The 25,449-nt window shown below is 45.3% G+C and overlaps 1 protein-coding gene across 1 annotated transcript in view; it reads left to right on the top strand.

Annotated features, from left to right (window-relative positions):
• Window positions 1-25,449, top strand: part of LOC138287543 (uncharacterized) — a 124,381-nt gene that overhangs the window by 77,516 nt on the left and 21,416 nt on the right. The window lies entirely within an intron of this gene.

Here is a 25,449-nt window from a genome sequence, read left to right as displayed (position 1 = left end):
CCCTTCCTCAGATTTTCTACCGCACGTCGTGTGAAGGGAGTCTCCCTGAGCTCTGCTCAGTTTTTCTTCTACTTCAGAACTTTTTCTCTCAAAAGAGTTGAAAATATGTCGGATTCTTCTAGGAAAGGCCTTTTCCGCCCTTGCAAGACCTGTGGAAAGAAAAGGCTCCATGTGGATGGCCCACATAAAGACTGTTTGTATTGTCTCTACCCACAACACCAGGTTAAGGACTGCAAAATATGTTGCACCTTCTCCACAAAGACCCTCAGAGACCGTGAGGGCAGGCTCCTGACATGGTTACAGGCCAAATCCTGTACTTCAGGTGAGGAGAGTGGGTCAGAGAGGCCACACAAAAGGTCCAGATCTGAGGACCTGGGCCACACAGAAAAATCCAGGAAGAGGCAGAAATCACATCATGGGAAGGGCTTACAGACTTCAGTCTCCTCTGAGCCTTCCTCTCCTCTTCAAAAGAAGGAGTCCTACCGTCTATCTCCTTCCTCAGAGCCTTCCACTTCTGGAAAAATGACTCTAAAAATCAGATCGACGACGACAACACCGTCGACGACCGTGACGATGACGACGGTACCAACAACTACCGTCTCCACTACATCGTCGACGAGACCGTCGTCAGCATCGACTACCTTAACATCGACAGTAAGGGATCCTATTCCCTCACTCAAAACTCCGTCGACGAGTATAGTAAAAACATCGTCGGTTGCAACACCGTCGACGACTGCCCCGTCGACTATAACGTCAGCGACGCCATTGTCATCGGCGGTTTCGCCATCGACGGAGACACCGTCAAAGAAGTCATCCTCGACGAAGACACTACCGTCGACGACACCATTGTCGGCGAAACCACCGTCGACGAGACCACCGTCGACTGAAAAATCTGTACCATCCACGGCTGCATCAGCTTTCACGCCATCGACAGCACTGGTGCATAGTAGACAGATTGAGGCCACTCCTGCCTCTTCCAGGTCTCCAGATCTCCGAGCCATGGTCAGGATCAGATCTCTACCTGCACCGGACATTTATCCAACTGACACATCTCCAAACAAGGTGTCGGCTTTAGTACCCAGTCATCTTCTTGACTGGGAGGAATCTGACGAAGGTCCATTCGGAGATGCACATAGCCCCTCGCAGCTCCATGTCAAGTACCAAGATGAGGATGAAGAGGATGAGTATGAACAATACCAACCATACTACTCTCATCAGGAACAATATTAAGAAACACGAGAACCTCAACACAGAGATACTGTACAAATGCCTTCCTCCTTAATCCAGGATTTACAATCCATGCTTCAGGATTATAGGAGAAGGTTCCCACTGGCAGCGGAAGATCAACCACCAGTGCCAGTCTCTCCGGTGACACCAGTTAATGTTCCTCCTCCGCCAGCTACTCCAAGATTGACATCCCACTCGGTGTTAGCTGCACCCCCCAGAGAGGAAGGTTCCACTTCAGGGGAAGAGGAACAAGAAGAAGGAGAAATTTCCACTCCACAACATCCTACCGAGGAATGGGATGATTACTTGGCCCCCACTCCTTCTCCACCACCTCCTCGCCTCTCTGATTCTCCGCCCGAGGACATAGGTGGTTTTCATAATCTTATAGACAGAGCCGCGGTACGTTTTCACCTTCCAACATCTGTCTCCCAGTCGGAATGTTTCCTACATGATTTCAAGGAGCAATCACGGAAGTCGGTACGGTCCATTCCGATTATTGATTTCATATGGAGCGAGGGCACAAAGATTATGCGAAACCCGGCTACGGTTCCTCCAGTTCCACAAAAACTGGATAAGAAATACAAGGCAACCCAAGATTCTCTGGCATGCCTTACTGGCCATCCAAAGCCTGACTCCGTGATCTCACAGGCTGCTCAAAGGCGCTCCAAAAACCCATCGACGCCTATCTCTACTCCTCCAGACAGGAAAGGTCGAAGACTGGACAATATAGGCAAGAGATTCTCCTCCATGTCTGCAATCACTGTCCGGGCAGCAAATTCTTTAGCGATTCTAGGCCGATATGACCGCCAAATGTGGTCCGACATGCGACCTTTCCTGGACCTCATCCCTGAAAATAAACAAGCAGAGGCACGAAAGATCCTACAGGAAGGTGAGCGTACGTCGGAAGAAATTATCGACTGCGCTCTTGACATAGCCTCTACTGGTTTCCGCCAACTAGCGGGTGCCGCGGTCTTACGACGGCAAGGTTGGCTCAAGGCCACATATTTTAAACCAGAAGTGCAGTCCCGAATCCTAGACATGCCTTACGATGGCGAATCTCTATTTGGCAAACATGTGGATGACGCACTTCAAGCCATCAAGACGGACACGGACACCGCCAAGTCCCTGGGTACCCTGCAGTACCGGAAACAGCCCTTTCGAGGGGCTAGAGGGAGAGGTTTCACCTCATTTTGAGGTTCCTTCCACAGACAATACCAGCAATCCCAGTACAGGCCTTCATACCACCAGCAGTACAGGCAATCATCGACTGCCTCCTATACCAGACAAGGAGGTAAACGAAGGCAGGGTTTGCAATCCAGAGATCAACCCAGAAAACAATGATCTTCTACAGGCACCGGCTATGCCCCCCCAATGCCCACGACATCAGCAAATAAGAGCAAATATTTCCAACTTCATCCAAGAGTGGAAGAAAATAACATCAGACAGATGGGTGCTGGATATAGTGACAAGAGGTCATACCCTGGAATTCACACAAAAGCCACCGCTTCACTCACCAACATCAGGCAGGTCTCTCCATCTTCGTCTGCTTCAAGCGGAAGTATTCAGCCTTCTTGCCAAAGGGGCTATAGAGGCAGTTCCTCTGCAACAACGGGGTCTCGGATTCTACTCCCGGTTTTTCCTCATAAGGAAGAAGTCAGGAGAGTGGCGTCCTATACTAGACCTCAGGAAACTCAACAAGTTCCTTCAGAAACAATCCTTCTGGATGATCACACTGTCAGATATCTTGCACCTCCTGAATCCTGGAGATTTTATGACAACTCTAGATCTCCAGGACGCCTACTTCCACATTCCAATACACCAAAAGCATCGCAAATATCTCTGTTTTACAGTAGCCGGTGCCCATTATCAGTTCAGAGTCCTACCATTTGGCCTCAGATCAACTCCGAGAATCTTCACGAAGTGCCTTGCCCTGGTCGCAGCCTTCCTCAGAAGCAAGGGTTTCCAGGTGTTCCCATACCTGGACGACTGGCTCATAAAAGCTCCGTCATCTCTGCTAGCTTCCAAAGCGACAAACGCCTGCCTAAAACTATTCAACGGTTTGGGTCTAACAGTGAACCTACAGAAGTCAGTCGTGCTTCCCGCATGCAGGAGAGTTTTCCTGGGAGCAGAATTAGACACTATCCAAAACAAGGCATATCTTACCCTAGCAAGGCAGCAGAAGCTGACCCAATTGGCTGTCACAATCTCCGCAAAAAAGTTCATTTCAGTACGACTATTCAAATCGCTCCTGGGCATGATTTCCTCAGCCATAGTCCTAGTACGGCTAGCAAGACTCAAAATGAGGCCGCTGCAAGAAGAACTGCAACTTCAATGGACCCAGTCGCAAGGATCCTTCAACGACTTAATAACTATCACACCAAAGATTCGGCAGGCGTTAGAATGGTGGTCTCACATCAACCACCTCTCCCTCGGTCTTACTTTTCTGGCACCAATAACAGACTTTGTCATCACCCCGGACGCCTCCTTGGAAGGATGGGGAGGCCACTTACAGGACATGCGCATTCAAGGCAGATGGTCCAAGCTCCAAAAAGAGATGCACATAAACCTGTTAGAGCTGAAGGCGATTCATCTCACGCTCAAAGCTTTTCTGCCACGCATCGCAGGATCATCAGTGTTAGCCAGAACAGACAACACAACAAGCATGTTCTACATCAACAAGCAGGGAGGAACAAGATCCCTCTCCTTCTCAAGAGAAGCTCAGTCTCTCTGAAACTGGCTCACACTGAACAACGTCCGCCTCAGGGCGGAGCACCTTGCTGGGGTCAACAATGCTCTAGCGGACTCTCTCAGCAGGACGGACGACAACTGTCACGAGTGGGAACTCAACCAGACCATACTCGAGGACATCTTCCAACGATGGAGTTGGCCGATCCTAGACTTGTTCGCCACCAATCTGAACGCCAAATGCCAGTTTTACGCCAGTCGATACCCACTCCCGGGGTCGTGGGGAAATGCTCTTTTGATAAGATGGTCCGGGATCTTTGCATACGCTTTTCCCCCATTCCACTGATTCCAGGCTCCTCAGGAAAATGAAGACCGAATGCTGCAGGATCATTCTCATAGCCCCCAAGTGGCCCAGGCAGTACTGGTACACGGAGCTCCTACTCCGGTCGGTAGCCAATCCAGTCCGCCTCCCTTGCAACCACAATCTTCTAACGAAGAATCAGGGTCTCATCTTACATCCCGACCCAACTTCACTACACTTGCATGCTTGGCTCCTGAGTACAGAGAGTTCCAAGATATGAACATTGATCAAGAATGTAGACTTATATTATCTAAGGCTCGAGCAGAGAGCACGAACAAGACATACAAACTCAAATGGAAGAGATTCTGGCCCTCATTACAACTTTGACGGGCGGCGGAGGCCGCCCGCCAAAGTTGCGCCGCAGGAATACCGCACCGCGGTCTGAAGACCGCGGCCGGCATTCTGAGTTTCCCGCTGGGCAGGCGGGCGGCCGCCTTAAGGCCGCCCGCCAGCCCAGCGGGAAACAACCTTCCCACGAGGACGCCGGCTCGGAATCGAGCCGGCGGAGTGGGAAGGTGCGACGGGTGCTACTGCACCCGTCGCGTATTTCACTGTCTGCTATGCAGACAGTGAAATACAAGCGGGGCCCTCTTACGGGGGCCCCTGCAGTGCCCATGCCATTGGCATGGGCACTGCAGGGGCCCCCAGGGGCCCCGCGACACCCCCTACCGCCATCCTGTTCCTGGCGGGCGAACCGCCAGGAACAGGATGGCGGTAGGGGGTGTCAGAATCCCCAAGGCGGCGCAGCATGCTGCGCCGCCTTGGAGGATTCTGACGGGCAGCAGAAAACCGGCGGGAGACCGCCGGTTTTCCTGCACTGACCGCGGCCAAAGCGCCGCGGTCAGAATGCCCTAAGGGGCACCGCCAGGCTGTCTGCGGTGCTCCCGCCAACCGCGAGCCTGGCGGTCACAGACCGCCAGGCTCGTAATGAGGGCCTCTGTGTTTAGTGCTCTCAGAATAACTTTCACCCATTTCAGATTAACCCTGAGCAAATTCTTTCTTACCTGCTCTCTCTCTCCAAAGCTGGTCTTTCCCATGCATCAGTCAAGATTCACCTAGCAGCTATAGCCTCTTACAGGCGATCGTCTGACATGCCATCTATCGGCTCATTCAGGGTCATCAAACAGTTTATGAAAGGGCTGTTCCGCACCTTTCCTCCGGTACGCTTACCTCCGCCAGAGTGGCATCTTAATATTGTCCTCTCCCAACTCATGAAAGCTCCTTTTGAACCCATTCATAGGGCGGAGCTCAAGTACATCACCTGGAAAGTGTCAACCTTGCTCGCTCTCACCTCTACCAGGAGAGTCAGTGATATACAGGCGTTCACTACTAAAGAACCCTTTTTTCGTTTTCTCTGAAGACTTTGTTATGCTCCGAACCAATCCCAAATATATTCCCAAGGTTCCATCTTCGTTCCACCTCAATGAACCAGTTATTCTACTAACCTTTTTTCCAAACCCTACTACGATAGCAGAGAAAACTCTCCACTCTTTGGACATCAAACGATGCCTAAAATTTTATCTGCAAAGTACCAAACACATCAGAAAATCAGACCAACTCCTAGTATCTTATTCTCTGGGACGACAGGGAACAGGAGTAACCAAGGCCACTATAGCCCGATGGATTTCTTCGACAATCCAATTTTGTCACACTAAGGCAGGAAAACCCTTGACTAGGCGCCCGAGAGCCCACTCCACAAGAGCAGTCTCCACATCGGCTGCTTTGTTTCAAGGTATTGCCCTTGATAAAATTTGCCAGGCTGCGACATGGAAAACTACGCACTTTTTTAAGCAGCACTATTGTTTGGAGTCATCACAAAGAACAGACTCTCTAGTAGGACAAGCTGTTCTACGCCATCTCTTTCATTAAGGTGAGACCTTTCCTTAGTTATAGACATGTTTTCTATTATGCTTGCATGTGAATATGTAAGGTGTATGTATGTATTAATAGACATGTATGCATATTATTTACAGCATGAATTTCAGTATTTATGTACACGTACTTAAAGTATCTGTATTCCTTCGTAACTCACGATCAGAAATGTATGAGTTTACTATGATTATTATTATTGTTTATATTGGAGATAGAGGGTCTTCATGCTCGCACCCTCCATCCACGCTGGATACAATGTTTATCAACCATACTGCTGTCTATTCAGATTCAAGCATGTGAATTTATGAAAGATCCAATACTGGATAAGAAAACAAGTTACTTACCTGTAACTACAGTTATCCAGTATTGGTATCTTTCATAAATTCACATGCGACCCACCCTCCTCCCCTTTGATGCTCGCATTTCCTCTCAGGTTTTAATTTTTCACTCTCGTGCTGGAAAATCTGAGGAAGGGAGCTTCTCTGGAGAAGGTTCTAGAGGCTGCTGGTGCCTGATTGGACAGCAGGCAGGTTGGGGTCCTTTCACAAAAGGACATGGATAGGCTATGTGAGCAATTGCTGGCTCCATTATAGCCTATGGCAAAAAAAAATTTTTAATTATTTATTGCTATTTTATGTACCGTGGGACTCCCACTTCGACGACGGGGATGATTCAAGCATGTGAATTTATGAAAGATACCAATACTGGATAACTGTAGTTACAGGTAAGTAACTTGTTTTCTTCTCCATTGAAGCCTATGTGTTTTGGGCACCTTATGACCTCTGCACCTGACCGGCCCTGAGCTGCTGGTGTGATAACTTTGGGGTTGCCTCGAACCCCCAACGATGGGCTACCTTGGCCCCAACTTTGAGACTTGTAAGTGTTTTACTTACCTCCAAAACTAACCTCTACTTACCTCCCCCAGGAACTGTTGATTTTTGCAGTGTCCACTTTTAAAATGGCTTATTGCCATTTTTACAGAGACTGTACATGATATTGTGTCCATTTAAAGTTCCTAAAGTATCTAAGTGAAATACCTTTCATTTAAAGTATTACTTGTAAATCTTGAACCTGTGGTTTTAAAATATATTTTTTAATATAAAAATCTGTTGGCCTGGAGTAAGTCTTTGAGCGTGTGTTCCTCGTTTATTGCCTGTGTGTGTACAACAAATGCTTAACACTACCCTCTGATAAGCCTACTGCTCGACCACATTACCACAAAATAGAGCATTAGAATTATCTCTTTTTGCCACTATCTTACCTCTAAGGGGAACCCTTGGACTCTGTGCACACTATTTCTTACTTTGAAATAGTATATACAGAGCCAACTTCCTACGATCAGGCACCAAGAAATGTGTTCATTGTGGCAGTGGTAACGCAGAAAGGAAAAAAACAAACTACTTTTAGGAATATGTTCTGAAAAAATACACAATCAAAAATAGAAATTAAAAAAATCAAAACCAAAAACAAGAATTATAACTACATTTCAGAATAGAAGACTAACAATACTCCTAACACAAGAATTCAAACTAGAACACGGATAGCAGAAATAAGGGAATGAGGTATACAGTGGGCAAAGAAGGTGACAAATACGAAGCCTCAAACATTGAGCGACACTGAGGATCAGACTTCAAGCCTTTTCATATGGGAAACCAGTACTAACCCCTCTTTCAGTGGCCCAGGTTCCCCAAAGTTTTGTGTTTTTTTTTTCATTTTTTTTTTTTAACCGTTTTAACCGTGCTTCTAGGAGACCCGTCAGATCTGAGGATCCCAATGCTCCAAAGCAACTGAGTGGGTTCTGGGAGGATTCACAGTTCCAGCCCACATTTGACGGGTTCTGCAAAAACTAGTCGTTCCCTTTCAATAGTGTATTTAAGGCGATGCGATGTAATTTCTTGTTGTCTCTGTATGATGTGCACTGTAGTGCTGTATGATGTGTACTGTAGTGCTAGCACTTTATGAAGTTGAAAACAGGAGTTTAGGTGGTAAAGGGAGCAGTTTGTCAAAAAGAAAACTTTAAATCATGATGTCTATAATGCATTATAGAGAACTGAACCAATATCAAGGATCCGTAGTACTGGTCTTTTTAGTCCTTTACTACACACCACTCAGCAAGATCCATATCCAAATAACTAACCTTGCTTTCATTGTGAGTGAGAAACTAGATTCTCCACATGGAAGACGAGGTGGCATCCCTTAAGCTTCAAGTCCCTAAGCTGCTGTCGGTGACAACATCCCTGGAGGAACAGGCTGAAAATGCCAAAACTTACTCATGAAGGAATAACTTGTGATTTACTGGCTTCCCCAGGGTGATTGCATCTGGTGAGGATGATCTGTTGGAAAATTGGATGTGATTCTGGGTTCCAACCGACAAACTCACTTGATGTTTTTTGGTGGAGAGTAGGGGTTGACAACAAATTCCACTCCGCAGGCAGAGTTTGCAGAGTTCCAGTAAAACTCCACCAACCGTTACATGTATTTTTTTTTAAAGAGCACTAGGAATGGCAACCTTAGGTTGCCAAGCATGAGTGAGAGTTTGCATCCCCTAGCACTATTTTATGATTTTCAGTCGCTAGAATGCCTCCCGGTGAGATTTCTCAATGAAAGTGGATGTGGCAGGGTGCCGCTGTTTGTACTGAGAAAGCTGTTGCTCAAGTAAAACATCTACTCAAGTGGCAGAAAGAAGTAGTGCCCTCTGGCATGCTGTGTGGTGCAGTTCGCTTTGATTTTAAAGCACAGGACAAGCTCCCGGGGCTAGAAATCAGTACAACCTGCCCCAATTCCACCCACTCGTAGAACTCTGCAGAGTTTTAGTGTAACTCTGCAGAATTCCACAGAGTGAAACTCTGCGAGTTCTGCCCAAACCTAGTGGAAAGAGCGCACCGTTACTTGGCCAAAAACTACACCCAGTGGCCCCCTCGTTACCATTGCCCGCATCCATAACCATCAAGCAAGACTGCGATGCCAGTCTCTGCGAATCCCGTCAACACCTAGACCTGCACTTTCAGAAAGGCCAAGATCATGAGCTCTCCGAATTATACATGCACAGTCCAGCAATATGATTGCTCCTTTGAGGATGTCAAACAGAAACTCTGTCTCTTAATCCCTCCCCACATGCTCCTCTTCCCTGCTCAAATGAGGGTAATTTTCAACTCTACGACCCATTTCTTTGATACCCTGGAGTAGGCGTCGGAGTGGGCGACAGAGCGTCTGGACTTATGACCCCCTTGCACCCTGGAGAACATGGCGACTCAGGTGGGGCAGATTCCCACCGAGCTTGTGCCAAGCGCTCCCTGGAAGGCTTGATCCAGCCCCAGAGGGGCTGTGAATCCCAGAGTCCGCTGCCTCAACCCCGATCACCTCTCCCGCTCCCCAAGGAAGCTAGCACAGCCGAAACCCCTCACCCTTGAGGCCTTGTTATCTGACACTCCATACCTTTTCACTAGCCAAGATGACCACGAGCCACCGCCGTGATGTCTGCAGCCTCACGTGATACTGAACGACCCTGGCGGTACTCTTTGAACTGTGCTGTGAATGAGGTGACTGCCTGCCCAGTAAGTACACTACCTGGGGTGTTGTGGAAGGGGAGGAGGTTATGAAATTCTTTTGTTTTCAGGTGAACATATTCTATTGAAATTGCTGTCAGGCACACACTGGGACCTTAGAACTACTCAGGCCCTGTTTGATTGTTCATGTGTTTTGGATGGGGGGAGGCGAAAGAGACTTAGGGGAGTTACAGAGGGAGTTATTGTTTAGTTGCTTGTTTTATTTCACTTACACATGCAATCAACACCGTCCTTGCATATGACACGCTGACTACGCTGTACTTCCGGTCCTGTAGTGGCCACCATGCACCTGGTATCTGGGCCACTCTCTCATGGGGCGACTACCTTAACTAACCCCCCTTCGGTCTTTGATGGTTAAAATCATATCATGGAATGTTAACAGTCTCCTGGACTGCATTAAATGATCCACAGTCCTATGATATGTAAAATGTATCCACCCGAACTTGGTTGTGCTTCTGGAGACCGCCTTGTTGGGCACGCAATGTTCCTTCCTCGGTCCCTTTGGCTACAACCGGGTGTTTCGCTCCAGCTTTTCCTGAGGCTCCTGGGAAGTGGCTGTTCTGCTGCACAGTGGATTCCCTCTGGTGGCTTCGGCCACTCACACTTACTCCCAGGGACATTGTGTGGGGATTGAGGGTCAACCCTATAATCTTCTCTTGTCCTGTGTTCCTCAACAGCAGCTTCAACCAACATTGTAGCCATTCCATGACCTCCTAATAGCCCTTCTCCCAGGCACCCACTCTGATAAGAGGTGACTTTAATGCTAACCCTGATTTGGACAGATCCCACCTACCGCCCCATTGCCCCTCCCTCTCCCCGGCCGTTGCAACTGTTCCTTCCAACTTTCTCTCTGGGCTGACTTGATGGATCTTTGTGACACATGGAGAACTTGGCACCCCTCCATGCGCATGTGCACCCATTCATCTGCAGCACATAAAACACTGTCGCATATTGATCAGATATGACTCCAGGCCTCCAACACTCTTCACTTGATGAATGTCCAAATCCTCCCTCTCTATATTTTGGACCAGGCCCCTGTACTCCTTGAAACGGGCCCTTTCTAAGCGCACTTGTGACCTATGTGGCATCTTAATGTCTGGTGGATCAAGAATGTGCAGATTAATGTTGATTTACAGAGGAAATATCAATTAGCACCCACAGATTACTATTCATATTTACAAATACGACACACACTCCAACATGCGCTGCCTAGAGACAGTGACCCCCTGACTCCTCCCCACTTGAAGACCGACTACTCAGTGGCCCCTTGCCCAAGAAAGAGATCTCACTTACCCATGGTAAAATACACAGTATCTCCCCAGATACACTAATTAGTATCATTGAACGGTGGGCGCAGGACCTCCAAGGTATTGAGGACAATGAATGGGCTGAGGCTCTAGCCTCACCTAGAGAAGTGGCCATCAGATTAAGATTCCACCCCAAAAGTATTGGGAGAAGGTAGTGAACTGCTTAAATGAGGTCTGTGGAGGTAAAATGGAACTGTCTGCAAAATGTTGTCGTCCTAATATCTGGGATGCGACTGATCTGGGTTGCATGGATCGGCGTTGGATGACGCTAGGACTAATGATTGCTAAACGCAATATCACCCGAAAATGGAGAGTAGAGCAGGCATCGCTGTTACCGGGAGTGGAAATGTGATATGGACTGATGTATTATGGCAGAGAGGGATGGCTATGAAAGTGGGGGCTGCCCACAGAAATGGTCTAAAATATGGGGCAAATGGAACACCTACTGAGGTAACTTGTGCACGCCCATAGTGGGCTCTACCGAAGCTGATAAGCAGGGGAGATATCCAGACATTGTTACTCTCCCTTGATTTGATGGTTGGGAACGGGGGGCCTAGGGGCGGACATGGATAGAATGCTCACTTCTATTGCATAGGACTGTTACATGGATGTTGCATAATGTCAAGTATAGTTGATGTTTGTTCTGTTGAAATCAATAAAAATATTTTGTTTTAAAAAAAAAGAATGCGCAGATTACATTGAAGAGAAGGGCAAGGCCTTCTTCACCATATATTCCGGCATGGTGATTTCCGCTGCTACCCTTTGGGGGACTAGCTAACTCACCCTCATGGGTCTGATTAAGAACTATATCCAAGGTAAGATAACTCAGAAGCTGTTGTAGAGGAGCCATCTAGAGACCCAGATCCTCATCTTGGAACGGCTCCGCTGGCCAGCAGCTGATTTAGCCCATCAATTGATGCTATCCAGAGCTCTACTGATATCGATATCCTTGGAGAAGGCCAGACAGTGCTGGAGGGCGTTGACTCAGGGTGTGTCTGAATACAGAGGTAAACCCGACAAACTCCTCTACTGGCAACCAAGGAAGGGATGTCCAGAATCAGACCCTCCATTTGACACTCTGCAGGCTGCCACCATGAACGTGTCATATAGGTGGCACAGGTTTTTGCGGGCTACTACAGCGCGCTTTATGTGGAGACGACTACCTCACTATGAGAACTTCAATCACAGCAATTGGTGGAAATCCCTCTGCCCAAGATTACATCGTCCTTGGCTCACGACTGAGATCAACCAATCATGGACCAGGAGATTGATGGAGCCCTGTCGGAACTGGCCTCAGTAATACGCCGGGCCCGGATGGGTTCCCGGTTGAGTTCTCTAAATTGCTACTGATCCCTCCTTCTTCCGCACCTCCTGGCACTGTATACAGAAGCAGCAGACCAAGGGTCATTTCCCTTTGACTTGGACAAGGCCACTATTGGGATATCCTAGGCAGGGCACCCTTCTGACCAGTGCTCCATGTATAGGCCTATTTCTCTCATCAATGCAGGCATTAAGGTGTTTGCTAGGGTCTTGGCTGCCTGTTTATTCAGCCTCCCCACACCTGATCCACCCTGACCAATGTAGATTTATGCCACACAGGAGCACATGCCACAGTAGCCCCAGATCTACAGAGGCACCGGTCAAGGCTGCCCCCTTCCCTTCTCTTATTCTCAGTGGTGATTGAACCACTAGCACGTCTTGTTAGATGCAGTGCTCAAATACAGGGTTGGTCCTGGGAAGGAGGCCTGGAGGAGCATATAAATTTATACTCCGACGGCCTCTTACTGTTCCTGGAGGACACACTATTGTTCGGCCCCAGGTGTTTGAAGATTCTCCATCTCTACGAGGAAGCCGCCTGGCTTCGAATAAATTAATCCAAATCTTTCCTGGTGCCTGGCTCTGCATGGGACTTTCCTGGTGCCCTAGGATCCAAGTGCGTAATCTTTTGTTTAAGTAACTTGGCATCCATATCTCCATTCTCCCGGAGCTAGCATGGAGTCTTAACCTGCAGCACCTTATGACAGGGTTAACCAGAGACCTGCAGCGGTTGTGTAGGCTACCCTTGAATTCCCTGGGGCGAGTAGCATTGTTCAAAATGGCTCCCGCGTTTTCTGTATGTCCTCGCTAATTTTCCACATCTGATTTCCCGGCAATGGGTTCTGTTCGCAGACGTGCAAGATCAACACCTATGTGAGCAGGAGGCAGTCACTGGGTGCCCTTTGTTAATACCAGACACTACCTACAACAGGGAGATGGAGATGCCGGATCTCTATGGTTACTACCTAGCTGCCCAGATCGTGATCATCAATGATTGATTTAACTGGGAATGGGAGGAACCTGCCTTTCAGAGAGAATTACAATTCAAGGCCTCAACGGTATCACAGGCCTGCTTTGTGGAAGCCCATTCCCCCAGTCTCTCCCTTACAGCACCCAAATGACTCTACTTTGCTAGAAAGTGGCACTCTACTTTCTTAAATGGGATTGTAAACTAACCGGAATGACCCAGCTGTGGCATGGTATGTGGTTGAATCATACGGTGGGCCTTCCTGGCTTTACGTAGAAAGACAAAACAGTGATCCCACTTCATTACCTGTAGCTGTGACATGCCTTGTCAGAGCACCTCTCTATGGGCATACACAACCGTGAATTTAACCCTCTTAAAGCTAAGGTCTTGATGGGGAAACTGGGTAAAGGCACTATCTCCCTAAAATACCATTCCCTCATTATTAACGCTCTAGACCAAATTACTGATCTGTGAAAGAGGTGGGAGATGTGGATGGGAGACCCTGTTGAGGACAACTGGAGTTATACCGGCCTGGACCCTCAAGAGCTAGCCATCTCCGCTCACCTACGCAGAATCTAGCTCAGTTTTTTGACATCTTGTATACCTGACCTTCGCAGCAACTATTTCAAGCAGGCAAGCCCCCCAGGCTTGCTATGCACAATGCTCCCTACCTCATGCTGATTTCTTTCACATGGCCTGGGCCTGTCTGGCTCTGACCCAGTTCTCAGCAGGGATTGAGGGGGAACTCTTTCTGGTCCTGGAGCGTCAAAGTGCCCTTAACCCCAGGGCTGCACTACTGGGGCTCCTAGAGGAGGTTGCGGATGGAGGATGGAGCGGTCCTTTGGGGAAGTGGCCAAATGAGCCATTACATGTCACTGAAAGTCTTGCTCCCTGCCCCCATTACTGGAGAAGTGGAGGAAGGGTGTGGACTGGGGTGCTTGTCAGGAACCACATATTTATGAGGCACGAGGATTCCCACAGAAACATCACAAGATCTGGGGCAAGTGGTGGGAACATCATGGGCTAGATGTATAATCCAGATGTCTCTTATCTGATGTTGCACCTGCCTTACAGACATGTGTAGTTGTTTACTGTGTGTTTTTATGCATTTCAATCTGAAAATAATGAAATTTGTTTATTAAAAAAGGGTTTTAAGATGCACTACCAAGGGATTGGGGGCTTGGTCTCTGCCCACATGGTGGTAGCCAGGATTGGGCAGAGGTTGTATGGTTTTAGAAAAAGTGCTTGCCCGCCACACAAGTGTGATCAGTTGGTTAATGTATCTAACTGCCTAGGCCAGCAGCTTCATGCCAGAGCGTAAACGTGTAGGGGCACACAAATGGCTTTGTAATGCAATTGAAATGCCTTAGGTAACTTACATAATTTGCAATATCTGTTTTCCTCTGCCCGCAGCACAGACAGGAGGAGGGCAGTCATTAAATTTAGACTTCGGAGTGCCGTTTTGTGTTTGAGAACCCATGGCTACACTAATTAACACATTTTTAGGTCTTATTTGAAAGTGCAACTGTCGCTTTACCTTATGTGTTCAACAAAAAGAGCTTTATGAGTACTGCTAAGAGAGGGGCTCCGGATTTGATTGTGCCATTTATCGGCTTCCTCTAAAAAGACTGCATATATTGCACTTTTTGGCTTCTGGCAAAGTTTATACGTGATAGAGCAGAACTGAGTTGGTTATGGTGGCAAGCAAGTGACCATGGCTATAGACCTGGTCTGTTGATTATTAAATGTTAAGATAAATACACTAGGCGTAATGTATTTATTTTGAAAGCATATGTTAAAATTGATAGGCATTTGTTTGAGTGTGGATTATTGTTACTCTGTGTTAAAGCCTATAGATAAGTATTTTGTTAAGTGGAATCTCACAGATTAACATAGTAGGCAGTAGGTTTGGTGTTTGTCACCCAGTGTGACAAACAATGGATACAGACAGTTTGCTGAGGAGAATCCTTATTAGGCTGGTTTAGGAGTAATAGTATTTTGCGTGTACCATTCTAATTTTATGAATGTGTGTCTGGTTGTTGCTTTTTGTAAAAACGTACTCTCAGAACTGTAGGACTGAGTTGGTTACAATGGTAACAAGCAGTAAGCCTGATTGAAGTATTTGAAACATCATGTTCAATGCTGTGGGTCTGGTCTGCTTAGTATGAAACATTATGACAAAGGGGATTCCTCTAACTTATTAATTGTGAACATCATATGTTAAAGGCAGTAAGTGGTTACAATGGTAACAAGCTATAAACTTGAGTGGAGCGCTTGAAACATTATATCAGATGCCATTGGTCTGATAGGTCTGGTGTATTATGAAACATTAAGACAAAGTTGACTGATCTAGCTTATTAATTGTGAAAAGCATATGTTAAAGCCAGTAAGTCTTTAACAATTGGTTGTTATCACATTGTGCTACAGGCTATATACAGGTATTTTGTTACTTGTAATCTTGTAGATTACCGTAGTAGGCAAGTGTTTTGGCGTTGGCCACTCACTCTGACAAAACCTGGGCGTTTACACTGTGGTTTGTGATGCTAGGCCCTGCGAGAGGGGTTGCACATTGTTTTCTAAGCTGTATTGTTCTATATATTTCTAATTTTCTAACTGTATGCATAATGTTTGCCTGTTTATGGGCACTTGAATTGACCGTTGTTGGGTAAAGTGTAAAGCCAGTAGAATAGGGCAAGGACGTTATTAGTTCTGTGTGAAAAGTCATGCTAGATTTCATAGGTTTGATCTGTTAATTATGAAACCTTATGCCAGAGCCAGTAGACCTCAACTACTTATTGTGAAAAGTGTGCCTTAAAGGGTCTTTTTTGCACTTCTAAGGATGGATTGTCACTATACTGTGCTAAAGCCACTAGACAGGTATTTTGTTACATGGAATTTCACAGATTACTACAGTAGGAAAGTGCTTTGGTATTGGTATTCACCCAAACAAACTGTGAGGAAAGAAGCAATGAACTACAATCATCTTTGTTAAGCCCTTTTGTAAGCAATAGTATTTTGCTTTACCAACTATGTGCATTTGTACTTTTATGGCTGTACTCGGGACTATATGCTGGATGGTTTCCTTGTGGAAAGCTTATTCTCAGTGTTGGGTATGGTACCAGCCAACGATAAAGGTTCACCTGGAACCATTATATTAGGTTCCTTAGATGTGATCTGTTTATAATGAAAAGTCGTTTAAAGTTATGGCTAAGCAAGTAGGCCTTACTTTTTTTTTGTGAAAAGCAATAGGCGTTTAAGGGTGGGTTGTTTCTACACTACTAAAGCCTGTAGGCAGGTATTTAATAACCTAGAATCTCATAGATTACTGTAGCAGGCAAGGGTTTTGGTGTGGGTGACCAACCTCAACAAACCATGGGTATAGGACATTTGCACTATTGTAATATGTATTAGCCTCTATTAGTAGGGATTGTATATTGTTTTGACAACTATTTTTTGCTCATATTTGTAATTTTATTACTGCATCCCTGGTGGTTGCTTTGTGGGAAAGTTTATCAACCAACACGGCAGGCCTGAGTTGATTATGATGGCAAAGGTTATAGATTATGCAAGCACAGTCCGAGAACGACTCAGTAGTCTGTCACAGATATCAAATCCTTGATTCAGTTCCTGTTCAGACAATTAAAAAAAAAAATCTGCTCTTAATTTTACAGAAACTTCGTTATTTCCAACTTCATGAATCCACAGCCAGAACGTGTTTTGTCCAGCATAACCGCCATGACTTTCTCAAGTCACAAGCCAGTATAAAAATCTTCAGTGTAGTATTAGGCATCAAGTTTAATTCCTAAACACACTGGTGTGTGAGGTCCTGAGAGGGATTGCAGTGTGGGATCCTAGGATTTTGGGGCTACACTATGGCTGACAGCTTAAGATAATGGATATACTTTTGAAAAGGATATGCATTCCTTTTGTGGTTCAGAGGATTTGATATCTGTGATGCACTATGGACTACTGAATTGTTCTATGATTATGCTCACATAATCTATCACTAGGGTTGAGGTTAACCTGATCCTGAAGGGCAAGGTGACTGTTTGAGCATATTGGACACAAAATGTGGACTGGGTTAGCCAAGTTTGTGAATAATAACAATGGTTATAGGCCTGCATGTTCCTGTTGAAAATTTATAATAATGGCATTAGGCCTGACTTATTGATTTTGAAAAGCATATGTTAAAGTCATCAGGCATAGATTGTTATTGCTCTGTACATGGTATCTCACAGATTACCATAATAGGTAAGGGTTTGGGTGGTGGTTACCCCTGCTGATAAATCATGGTTACAGAGGACTTGTACTGTTAGAAGCCTTGCTAGGCCTTATTAGTTGAAATAGCATTTTAATTTGCCAGCTGTAATTTTGTACACTGTGTAATTTTATGACTGTATGCTTAATGTTTGCCTTGTGGGGAAGTTTATGCCCTATACAGGGGACCTCAGTTGGTTATGGTAATAAGCCAGTAATAGCACAGAGGTGTGAATAAAATATCTATTTGTCCATGGGACAGGTTGCTTCTTAAATCTACTTGTCCCGTAAAAAAAATCTACTTGTCCCTTTGGTGCCATGTAACGTGGCGACAAATTATGACAGCCATCCCATTATACAAAAGCTTTGATAGTAGCCTCTTGAATTATGCCTGGGCTAATACTTTAGTAGGGCTTGAATACTAGCAATTTCAAGCCCTGCTATAGCAATTTCCTTATTTTGTATTGTATCGTATTGTAATAGTATTTATATAGCGCTTACTACCCCTGACGAGGCGTTGAAGCCCTTTTCGGTGAGTAGCACGCTACTCTGGAACCCAACAAGAATTAATGATGGATTAGTATCGGGAAATATGAGTACAGTTTTAGTATTATTATGAGTTAATTTGAGCCGCGGATATGAGAGTTTGTTAGTTAGATTGATTGGAGTAATGGAGGGGTGAAGGGGGAAAGAAATCCAGAAGTGTTAAATGGGAGTATATCCTTAATTTACTTAACCCAAAGGCTTGGGATGAGTAAAGGGGGATGGAGGAGGGAAGAGTCTGTGGAAGGGTTAGGGAGAGCATAGTAGCAGGGTGAGATAAATGAGGGAGAATTTAGTAGGGTTGTGTGGGAGGTCATGGTACTAGAGTGAGGTTTGGTGAGTTACATGTGGAAGCGGAGGGAAGAGCTTAGGCAGAGTTATTTAGGAGATGAAAGTAGTAGAAAGGATTTGGGATGGGTCAGAGTGGGAATGGAGGATAGTTTGATAGAGACATGACATGATGATGGGTAGATAAGTGTGATAAGATGAGAGCAGAAATTCATAGATATCTAGTATAACAACACCCCCAAGAGCCATGCAATGACCCGCGAACATGCCAAGCACAGAAACAACATATACACATACATAAATATATATATATATATATATATATATATATATATATACACATACACATACACATACAAACACACATGAATACACACACATATGCACATACAATACATAATTAGAACCATGGGTAAATATACTTAGACAGGTTTAAAGAGTGTGTGTGTATTTTATTGTTATGACATAGTAGCAATACATATTTTCTAAAGAACTGTACATAACTAGAAATATACACATAATCAGAAAAACAATTTATCAACATAGGCATATGCCGTCCATAGTTGTTTGAATATGGTGGTTATGAAGGAAAGAGCCAACTCTTGAGTAGTTCTCTGAAGACAAAAAAGTTATCTGTGGCTCTTATAGTTGGGGGTAATGATTTCCATAGTTTGTCTGCTTGAACGGAGAAGGATGTACCACCTATAGCCTTTTTCTTGTATGGTGGTGTTCTAAGGCAGGGTGCCAATCTTGAGCGGAGGTTTCTTTGTTTTATGTATTTGGTTATTTTGTTTCTGATAAAAAGTGGTCCTGTTCCATGTATAGCTTTGTGGGTGATACAAAGCAGCTTGAAAGTGCATCTTCTGGCAACGGGTAACCAGTGTAGTGCTCTCAAGGCAGGGGAGATGTGGGCTTGCTGCTTTACATGTAATAGTAGCCTGGCTGCGGAATTCTGGATATGTTGTAGTTTTTTTCATAATAGATAGAGCTGATCCATGGTAGAGGCCATTGGCATAATCCAGTTTGGATAGTACAAATGAGATAGTAGCTTGCACCTTGTGTGGAAATCCGAGGTGGGGGAAGATGCGTTGTAAAGTCTTCAAGGTGATGAAGCTTGTTCGTGCTAATTTGTCCACTTGGGTATTCATAGTTAACTTGGAATCCATGGTGATTCCAAGGTTTTTAACTTCCTTGGATAATTGAGGAGGTAGTCCGAGATCGTCAGGCCAGATGCACAGAGGGTCATAGCTTTTCCAGTCACCACATATGAGTATTTCTGTTTTGGAGGTATTTAGTTTGAGATGGCTCCAGGTCATCCACTGATCAACGGCTCTGAGGCAACTGAATATTTGTGAGTTTTCAATGTTTTTGGGGCATTCTAATTTAAGTAGTATTTGTGTGTCATCTGCATAGTTGTAGCCTGTGAGATGGAAATCATTGAACAGTTCTGGTAAGGATATCCTGTAGATGTTGAAAAGCAAAGGTGAGATGATTGATCCTTGGGGGACCCCTGCTTTTGTGAGGTAGGGTTCAGACGAGAAGGGGGGGAGAGGATGATATTAGATCTTTTTTGAAGATAGGAAGTAATCCAGTCGAGAGCAATCCCTTGCATGCCGGCTTCGTGGAGTCTTTGAATTAGGGTGTCATGGTCAACCGTATCAAAGGCAGCAGAGAGGTCCAAGATAAATTTTGCCACCTTTCTGCAGATGTACCTACTGGGGTTGAAATAAGCAGTAGCTGCAGGGCTGGAATGCCTTTGAGTCTGTGCAAACCTACTAACTTGCATGTTTTAAGGATTTTTATAAGCTCTTCTCATCTTTTTCCATACTGAGAAAGGTTGAAAATGTACTACTGACAAGGGCAGAAGGAGAAGTTTTTTCGAGGATCGGGTACAAAGTGTTTTGGAGGGAAAGATAACTTGTAAACGCTTTAAAATATAGGCACAAGTATCACCACAATTGCAGACAGTTCCCTTCCCTGTAAACTGGCAGCCAAAGGGTTTGTGCTGTAGGGGGTTGGGCCTACTTGACCCAAGGGCAAAATAAACATGAAAACGTGTTGTCTTTGACACCAAACAGTATGTCCTGGGGGTCAGGTTATTGGAATTCCACGCCCCTGGATAGCAGCTACTGGCCTGTTCTGCTTAGTATGAAAAGTTATCATAAACACATTAGGCCAGATATATAAATTGTTAAATGCATATGTTAAAATCAATAGGTATTTAAGGGTGTGTTGCTCTTTCTCTTTATTGAAGCCTATAGATATGTATTTTTTGTAGGGAATTAATTTAGTGTTTATTACTCCCTCTGACAAACCTCAGAGATAGAGAGGATTTTCACTGTAATTCTTGCTATAATCTCTTCTTAGCTGTCTGCCTGGATTTTGTAATCCAATGTCATTCAATAATACTTAAATAATACTTACATTCATATGTTTAAATAAATATATATCCATATAGATAGTGTTTGGGTGAGCTCTTTTCTACTGCTTTTCTACTGAATGTAGTTTACACTCTTCCATCCATGACAACGAACTTCATGGGGTAATTGTTCAGTCCACATCAGTCATTGACTCTCTTACCCCCTCTCCCCATGTGTACATCCACTTGAGCTTCTGTGTCAGGAATGGTTAGCCAGTGCTTTAGTTTTGGGTTTTCTCCTTATATTTTCCCCTTTGTTTTCTTTGCTTCTCCTCCTTTTTCCAAAGAAAATACTACAGCTCTTCAGTCAGTGCTTATGGGTCGCTTCATTTCACCTGTGGTGCGCAGTAACACACATGGCTAGTTCTTCTAAAACAATTGTTCCATGCTGTTGTCCGTAGTATATCATTGGTTTACCATTCCAAGATGGCCAAAATATTGGTCCTAAATGTGGTGGCCATGCTTGAAATGTAACCCCTTCGCTGCCAGGCCTTTGGCCTTTTCCCCTCATGTGCAGAGCCTTTTCTTTTGGCTATTTGGGGTAGTTCACGCTTAGGCCCTCATAACGTTTTGTCCACATAAGCTACCAACGACAAATTTGCGTCCTTTTTTCTGACATCCTAGAGATTCTAGAGGTACCCAGAGTTTGTGGGTTCCCCTGGAGGAGACCAAGAAATTAGCCAAAATATAGCTAAAATGTTGTTTTTTAAAAAACAAAATGTGCAAAAAAGTGCTGCAGAAGAAAGCATGTGGTTTTCCCCCTGAAAATGGTATCAACAAAGGGTCTGCAGTTCTAAAATCACCATCTTCCCAGCTTTCAGGAACAGGCAGACTTGAATCAGAAAACCACATTTTACAACACAATTTTGGCATACCCCATTTTTACTATTTTTTGTGCTTTCAGCCTCCTTCCTGTTAGTGACAGAAATGGGTGTGAAACCAGTGCTAAACATTTCTGAAAAGTAGACAAAATTCTGAATTCAGCAAAGGGCTATTTCTGTAGATCCTTCAAGGTTTCCTTCAGAAAGTTACAGCTAAAATAAAAAAGAAATATTGAAATTGAGGTGAAAAAAAGAGCCATTTCTGTCCACGTTTTCTTCTATAACTCTTTCCAGCTATGGCGGATTTTTAAAAGCAATATACCGCTACGTTTGCTCGACTCTTCTGGTTGCTTTGATATATAGGGCTTGTAGGTTCATCAACAACCCTATGTATCCAGAACCAGTGAATGAGCTGCACCTTGCAATAGGTTTTCATTCTATACCAAGTATACAGCAATTAATTTGCTGAAATGTTAAGAGTGAAAAATAGGTATCAAGGAAACCTTTGTATTTCCAAAATGGGCACAAGATAAGGTGTTGAGAAGCAGTGGTTATTTGCACATCTCTGAATTTGGGGGTCTCCATACTAGCATGTAAATTACAGGGCATGTCTCAAATAGACTTCTTTTTTTAGAAACTGTCCTACATTTGTAAGGAAAAAATATAGAGAAAGGCAAGGGGCAATAACACTTGTTCTTCTATTCTGTGTTTTCCCAAGTCTCCCGATAAAAATGGTACCTCACTTGTGTGGGTAGACCTAGTGCCCGCGACAAGAAATGCAACATAGACATATCACATTTTTACATTTAAATCAGATTTTTGGAAAGTCTTGTTGTGGATTTTGGCTTCTAGCTCACCCAGCACCTACGGAAACCTACCAAACCTGTGAATATTTGAAAACTAGACACCTAGGGGAATCCAGGATGGTGTGACTCGTGGAGCTCTCACCAGGTTCTGTTACCCAGAATCCTTTGCATACCTCAAAATTTGGCAAACAAAAACACTTTTCCCTCACATCTCAGTGATAGAAAGTTCTGGAATCCGACAGGGGCCAAAAATTTCCTTCCATCCATCATTCCCCCCAAGCCTCCTGACAAAATTAGTACCTCACTTGTGTTGCTAGGCCTAGTGCCTTCGACAGAAAACCCCCCTAACCGCAACATGGACACATCATATTTTTACATTGAAAATGTACGTGTTTTTTAGAAAGTGCCTAGCGGTTTATTTTAGTCTCTAGCTCAGCCAGCACCTAGGAAAACCTAAAAAACCTGTGCATTTGTGAAAACTAGACACCTAGGGGAACCCAGGATGGGTTAAGTTGTGGCACTCTCATCAGGTTCTGTTACCCAGAATCCTTTGCAAACCTCAAAATTTAGTTTGAAAAAACACTTTTTCCTCACATTTCGGTGCTGCAAAGTTCTGGAATCTGAAGGGAGTCACAAACTTCCTTCTACCCAGCCTTCCCCCACATCTCCTGATAAAAATGGTACCTCATTTGCATGGGTAGGCCTAATGCCCAAGACAGGAAATGCCCCCAAACACAATGTGGACACGTCAAAATGATCAATTACAAAACTACCTGTTTTTGCAGGGGAGGAGGTGGGGGGGCATCTGCGTTTTTGGTCCTAGGCTCAGCAGCCGCCTAGGGAAACCTACCAAACCCAGACATTTATGAAAACTAGACACCTGAGGGAGTCCAGGGAGGTGTGACATGCGTGGATCACCCAGTGTTTTCTTACCCAGAAACCTCAGCAAACCTCAAATTTAGCTACACTTGTGTAGGTGGGCCACATGCCTGTTACCTGGAAGAGCCAAAAACATGTTGAAATTGAGGGGGAACCAAAGCGGGTCCAAAAGGACAGTGTGAAAAAAAACATTTTTAGACTGACAAGTGGGGCAGACCTTTTATTGGTATAGATGCAGCAATGCTGGGTGGTAGGAATTTGGTGGATTCCTGCAGATTCCGGAAGGTTCCATCACAAAAATGTGGGGAAAATATGTGATTTCAAGCAAAGTTGGAGGTTTTGCAGGGGATTGTGGGTAAGAAAATGGTGCAGGGTGCATGTGAAGCACACCACCCTGGACTCACCCAGATGTTTAGTTTTCAGTTGTGTCTTGTAGATTTTTCTAGATGGCAGCGTCCCAAGGTCAAAAAAGTGGCACCCTCACCATTCCAAGTGGGACGATTTTGACAGTTAGCCAAGCTCTCATGGCCCAAATGTAAAATCAGAACCCAAAATAATCAAATATCCTCTTGCTTGCCGTTGGGGTAAGATCTTTTAGTGTGCAGGGGGGAGAGCTGAAAGACTGTTACCCCTCCTTCAGTTAGGGTGGGGTATAACCATACCCATACTGGTTGGTATCCGCCACCCCACTAGTGTTTTTTTTTTTTTTAATTCCCTGGCATCTAGTAGGCTTTCTGCCTCCCCTGGGCGTGGGTCGGGGGTAATTGCCCCATCTGCCCACCAGTGGGTAGAACAACTTTGTCCCCATTTATTCTAGTTTAAAAAAAAAAATCTTCTCTGGTGTCTAGTGGGCTTTCTGCCCCCCTTGAGAGCAGATGGGCCTTACAAAAATACGCCGATCTGCCCTCCCTAAAACAAAACACACACACACTCTCTCTCTCTCTCTCTCTCTCTCTCTCTCTCTCTCTCTCTCTCTCTCTCTCTCTCCCCACTCACCTCCCCCCCCCCCTCCAGTGCCTGAGTGGTTTCTGCCCTCCTTGGGGGCAGATGGGCCTAATAGAAGCAGGCTGATCTGCCCCCAAGGGGCAATTACCTAAGGGCAGAAATGGCCTGAAATAGAATTGCCCCCCAGGGTAGCGAACCTTGCCTAAGGGGTCACTCCCCATCTGTAAAAAATAAATAAATTAAAAACCCTGGTGTCTAGTGGTTTCTGCCCCCGGGGGGGGGGGGGGGGGGGGGGGGGGGGCAGAAATGGCCTAAAATAAAATTGCCCCCAGGGGAGCGACCCTTGCCTAAGGCATCGCTCCCCTTATGTGAAATTGGCACCAAAACAAATCCCTGGTGTCTGGTGGTTTTCGGCCCCATTGGGGGCAGGTTGGCCTAATAAAAATAGGCTGATCGGCCCCCATGGTGCACAGAAATGGCCTAAAATAAATTTGCCCCCCAGGAGAGCAGCCCTTGCCTAAGCGGTCACTCCCCTCCTGTTTAAAAAACAAAAAATGATCACTGGTGCTGTCTGGAGGTTTCTGCCCCAAAAATATTTTTGCCCCCTGGGTAGCGACCCTTGCCTAAGGGGTTGCTCCCCTCATGTCAATAACAAAAAAAAAAAAGAAAACTCCCTGGTGTCTTGTGGCCATTCCTGCAGCATGATCGCTATGTGGAATGCTCAGAGAGACCTGGAAAGGAAGAGCCTTTCCTTTCCTTTCCATGCCTCACTGACCTCCCCTGTCACCGTACCGAGGAGAAACTAATCAGCCATGCTTCCAGCGTGAAGGAGGTGACCTCTGATGAGGTTAGAGTGTAATTGAGCGCTAATGTTATCAGATGCCCCTGGGAGGGGGGTGTTGAGGTTTGGGGTGGAAGGAGAGGCGATTCCCTTTCCATCCCTGCCCAGTGGGGTGGTAGGCGCACGGGGGGAGGACATAACCAGCTCGTCCCAGGTACCGAATGGGTTGAAACAGTGATAGACTGTCTACAAACTTCTTGCAAGACAGACACCCGATGCTATGTTTAGTTTTGCTATTTCAAGCTTAGACCCACTGTGTTTAGACAGCAGCAATTTTTTTCTACTTATATTATTTTGATTTATCCTGGGTATGCTGTTGTGTTTGTGTATGTTTCATTCCAGTTGTGT

Source organism: Pleurodeles waltl, chromosome 4_1, assembly GCF_031143425.1.
Source record: "Pleurodeles waltl isolate 20211129_DDA chromosome 4_1, aPleWal1.hap1.20221129, whole genome shotgun sequence".
In the NCBI taxonomy this organism is placed as follows: Eukaryota; Metazoa; Chordata; class Amphibia; order Caudata; family Salamandridae; genus Pleurodeles; species Pleurodeles waltl.
The sequence above is the reverse complement of the archived record's forward strand: the minus strand, read 5'-3'. Positions and strand labels throughout refer to the sequence as shown.